Below are 5,153 nucleotides of genomic sequence, written 5' to 3' on the forward strand. Positions count from 1 at the left end.
AGGTTGAAAACGGGCCCTTGGTAAAAGATAGAGAAATTAAGTTATTGAACACAACCGACTTTGTATTTAAAAGTTGGAACTATGAGACTTCTACAATTTGATAGCATACAGCACGTAAAATCCGTTGTATACAGAATCTTATTTTTCCTTCACAGGCAATGCAAATTTTAAGTCGACTTGGATATGTTCTTTGGCATCTATAAAATAAATGAAAGGATTTTTATATAATTACCTTAGAAACTACACAAATTCCTATAGAAATTGCAATCGGAATAAGGAAGGTAAGTGCACTTCCGTTGCTTTTTTGGACATGTTTCTATTGGCTGCGCACATACACTATAAGACATCTGAACGCCATACCTTCAAAAATGTCATGATAAGAAGAATCACATATGACAATGATTTCCTTCACCTGAGGCATCTTGGAGAAAGTGTAGGAACTGCAACATTCAAATAAATTGTCATCCACGAAGGCAAATATGTGATTGAACTGGTTGAGTAGATAAAAAAAAAATTCTCTCAAACTATATTAAAATATTGTCCTTATAAACTACATCATTATATTGATGCAAAAATCCATTGCATATTCAGTAATCTTAGAAGTAAATAAATTAATACAAACAGTTTAGCAAAATTGTTACTGTAAATTACTTTTCGCAAGTATGGAAACCAGAAATCTAGTCTTTTAAGAAAGGTACTTACTTTATAAGTTGACTATCCAAGCCTTAGTCTATAGAGTTGCCTGGTACTTTTGTTGATTGGAGGTAGCAGTTAGTAGAATTAGTCGAGGTGCACACAAGCTGACCTGGACATCAAATTTTGTTTAAGGAAAAAAAAAATACTCTATAAGCTGAAGCTCAGATATAAAAGTAATTTTATATGTCGTTTTCGATAGTCCTACATACAACTGCAAAATCAAAATCCAAACTTTCTTACCTCTCAAAATGGCTACACCTCCTCTTCCTAGAAATAGTCCTGCTATCTGCACAACATCCAGAGAAAACTGATCAGATTACCCTTGAAAGTCGAAGTATATCATATTCAGGATGAGGACATAAGGGTCATTTGAAGTCAGAGCAGATAATGGAATTGGCCCTATAGAACTGTGGAACAGGAAAATTGCTCTGTACTCAGTGGTGTCTCAGCATGGCAGTTCTGCACATAAGCTGCGCACACCTGCCAGGCGCCTTTCTAGACTTTACCTTTTAAGACCAAACACGTCCACATTGTGAATATCGCGAAAATGAATGTTAAGATGGATCTGCGGTTGTATAAGATCGGAAACTTGAAATGACACAACTGTCTGACGGTGCAAGCAGAGCATTAATTGTGGTTGGTTATAACTTTTCACTGATCAGTGGACCTAAAGCAGGATCAAGTTTTCCAGCCAATGCTAATAACAAAGTAGTCTTTCCAGAACTTGGAGGTCCCAAAAGTAGAGTCATTCTACATGGCTTAATAATACCACTTACATCTTTGAGAATTGTTATTTGCCTCTTTTTACTTGGAAGGATGTGAAGAGGTTTCGAAGTGTCTCCTGAATAAAACAATTGAAAAGAAAATTAAGTTAGTTTCAATCAAATGAATTAAAAGGAAGCCTAGTGCACTAAAGCTCACGCTATGCGGGGGATCGTGAGAAGGGCCAGACAATAAGATTTGTTGTAAGCAACCTTACCCTGCATTTGTGCAAGAGGGTGTTTCCACAGTTTGAACCCGTTACGCCAAGGTTCCCTTTCAAAATAGAAATACTAAACTAAAGTGTTAATTTTTTATATTTTTACCTCACCAAAGTTGGTCATAAAATTTTAAAAAGTAGGCAAAGCTCTACTTCCTGCATATGATGCATGACCTATACTGTTCATCTTGTCCTGAGTGTAATTAGAGTGGATCTAATGTTGAGAAGATATATTTGATATGGTCAAACTTGGGGAGGTATTCTCGTGGCACCTACTGTTCCAATAGATTACTTTGGACAGAGAGAATCCAAGTACTTTAAAAAGGATTCAGGTGATCCGATGGAAAATCACGCAAGGGTTTTAAAGGTTACTTGCCTGAGATTGTGCCTGATTTTCGTAATGCCGTTGAGACAATGGCGGAATCGGAGGGTTTTGGGATCTCAGGACGGATTGATACTGAAAGGTCTGCTTCAGAGGATTCTTGTGCACCTAAAAGAAAATCCATTTGTTTGAATGCTGATGATCGATTTGGTGTACCTATTCAAGTAATGTCGTCGTCCAAGATGTCACGCTCAGAGAGAAAAGGGTTGGGAATTAGGTTGAGGAATGAACTTGAACAAGTGAGGGCATTGCAGAAGAAAATTGCTTCTGCCGGCTCAAATAGTGGTGTTCTTTCACCTGCTATCGATATTCAAAATTGCACCAATGGGCAGAGGAGATCAGGGTCAGAGATATCTCAGCGGTATATGGCTGACGCAGTGGTGCCTTCCGGGAAGAAAAAGGCTGCACCAGGAAGAAATGGAACTCTTACTAAAGGAGCTGGAGCTAAGCGACCTAAGCCAATGCAACAGGCCATCCATTCAGATACAAATATTGTCATGTTGATGAAACAGTGTGAGGCACTGCTAAACAGGTTGATGTCACATCAGCATGGTTGGGTCTTCAATAATTCAGTTGATGTCATAAAGTTAAAAATCCCAGACTACCTCACTGTTATTAAGCAACCAATGGACCTAGGGACTATTAGATCAAAGTTACATTCAGGAGAGTATTTGAGCCCTTTGCAGTTGGCTGCCGACGTGAGGCTCACTTTTAGTAATGCGATGACATACAATCCGCCAGGAAATGATGTTCATATCATGGATCAAACACTTAGTAAATTTTTCGAGGTTCGATGGAAACCAATTGAAAAAAAGATACCCGTTATTGAAGAGGAACCTTTACCTTCCAAGACGAGTGTTATCATAGAAACTGAAACTGAGACTCCTCAAGCTATGCCGCCTTCAAAGAAGAAAAAAACTGCTCCACCGGAGAACAAGGTGAAACCAAAACCTGCAAAGCGAGTCATGAGTGATGTTGAAAAACATAAACTCACTGCTGAGCTTGAAGGTTTGATTGCTGAATTACCTGAAAATATAGTTGATTTCTTGAAAGAAAAAAACTCCAATGGAAGTAAAGTTATTGACGATGAGTTTGAGATTGATCTTGATGCTCTTCATGACGATGTTTTGTACGAGCTACGAAAGCTTTTGGATGACTATCTACTGGGAAAACAGAAAAATCAGGTAATAGGTGAACCCTGTGAGATGCAGGTAAATATCTTCATGTGGATGCCTAGTGTAGGGCTTCATTTGACATGTTACATTAGTACTCCATTTGTAAGCAAATTATGATGTCATATTCTTTGCTGTTTCTTCAGCTTCACAATGAGTCTGGATTTAGTAATTCATCCCTGCAACCTTGTAAAGGTGAGTTTGATAAGTTGATAGAAGACTTTGAGCTTTTTCATTCCAATTCCATAGAACACTCCAAATTTACATTCTTATCACACAAGACAGCAGATGCGAGCTTCCATTTCATCCATCTCGCTCCAATACATGTGTAACATCATCGTCAATCTCTCAATTTCCCTGGATTATTAATCGAAGATACTTGAAACAAAAGACATAATAATCTATAATGTTTTTGTAAGGGTAGTTTCTAGCTATTTTCTTGGGTCCATGATTCAAGGTAACTTTGAGATTGACGAAGATGTCTCGCACCGTATTGGGGCGGAATGGATGAAGTGGAAGCTCGCTTCGGGGGTGTTGTATGATAAGAAGGTGCTGCCCAAGATTAAAGAAAAATTCTACAGGGTGGCAGTCCATCCGGCCATGTTGTATGGAGCGGAATGTTGGCCAGTTAAGAACCTACATTCAAAAAATTAAGGTGGCGGAAATGCGGATGTTGTGTTGGATATGTGGGTCAGGGCTAACTAGTGGGGATAGAGTTCGGAATGAGACTATCAGGGAGAAGGTTGGTGTGACTTCAGTGGAGAATAAGATGTGGGAAGTCTGATTGAGATGGTTCGAACACGTGATGAGGAGGGGCATGGATGCCCCGGTTCGTAGGTGTGAGAGACTAGCTTTTATTTGTGATATCTATGATTTTAACTTTAACTAATTTAAATTAATCTAGATAAATCTTTAAGTCATTATCATTTTATTTTATCTTGATTTTCTATTACTCGATTCATAATTTTCTCCCCTCTTTTATTTTGTTTAAAATAGATTAAATTAGTTCCTTCAAATTTTCTCCTTAAAACAAGTTTACATGACTAGTAGTTTATTTAAATTAAAGTAATTTTTTTCAAATCTAAGAAATTAATTTATTTTGAAAATTAACTTTCCAAAATTAGTGGAGTCCTTTTATTTTAATATTCTCTTAACATTCTTTATCCAAAAAAATTATTGAAAGAAACAAGTCTTTTTGAAATATACTAGATATGTCGTTGTTATTGATATTGAAAGAAGAAATGAAAATAAATAAAGTAGAAAGAAAATAACTACACAATCCTTTTTTTCCCATAAAAGTACAAATCTAATTTCTTCTTAAATCATAAAAGTACAAATCTAATTTCTTCTTAAATCCAAAAATCTGCAACAAGCTTAAACAGATTTTTCTTTAGTTCAGGTAGGATATTTCTCCTTTAATAAAGAAATGTCATCTCACATATGCAAATAAATAATTTAACAATAAGTCTATACAAAAATTAGCCATTTATTTTAATTAGCCAAATTAGTTAATTTTTGGTGTATTATTTAAACGCTCCTAAATTTCTTAAAAATTTCTTAAGGTGTAATTAAATCATTACTCAATTTATCTTATTTTAAAGGTTTCTTTCTGTTTTAAAATCTTTAAAATTTTTGAGAACACCAACCCCTTGAACAATTACAAACCAAGTCATCTCACAATTCTCAGAAATCTGAAAAGCTTAAAGCGGTCCTTGGAGTATTTTCTGAGGAAAAGTGGGATTTGGGTCAAAAAAGTATGTCTCATGAGGAATCTGAAGTCAATAAGATGAATCTCAATGAATCCAATGTTGAAATTGTGCATACCAATTTATCCACTATTGCGACTACGAAACAACAAAATCAATCTCAAAATCGACCTACTTGTGAGGAAGTTTGTGAGGTTTTGAATGTTGGGGATTATAAA

General features: G+C 36.1%; 1 pseudogene; it reads left to right on the plus strand.

Annotated features, from left to right (window-relative positions):
* The first annotated feature begins 1,290 nt into the window (after positions 1-1,290).
* LOC107852657 lies at positions 1,291-3,776 on the plus strand (annotated as a pseudogene).
* The last annotated feature ends 1,377 nt before the right edge of the window (positions 3,777-5,153 follow it).

This window comes from Capsicum annuum, chromosome 12 (assembly GCF_002878395.1).
Source record: "Capsicum annuum cultivar UCD-10X-F1 chromosome 12, UCD10Xv1.1, whole genome shotgun sequence".
NCBI lineage: Eukaryota > Viridiplantae > Streptophyta > Magnoliopsida > Solanales > Solanaceae > Capsicum > Capsicum annuum.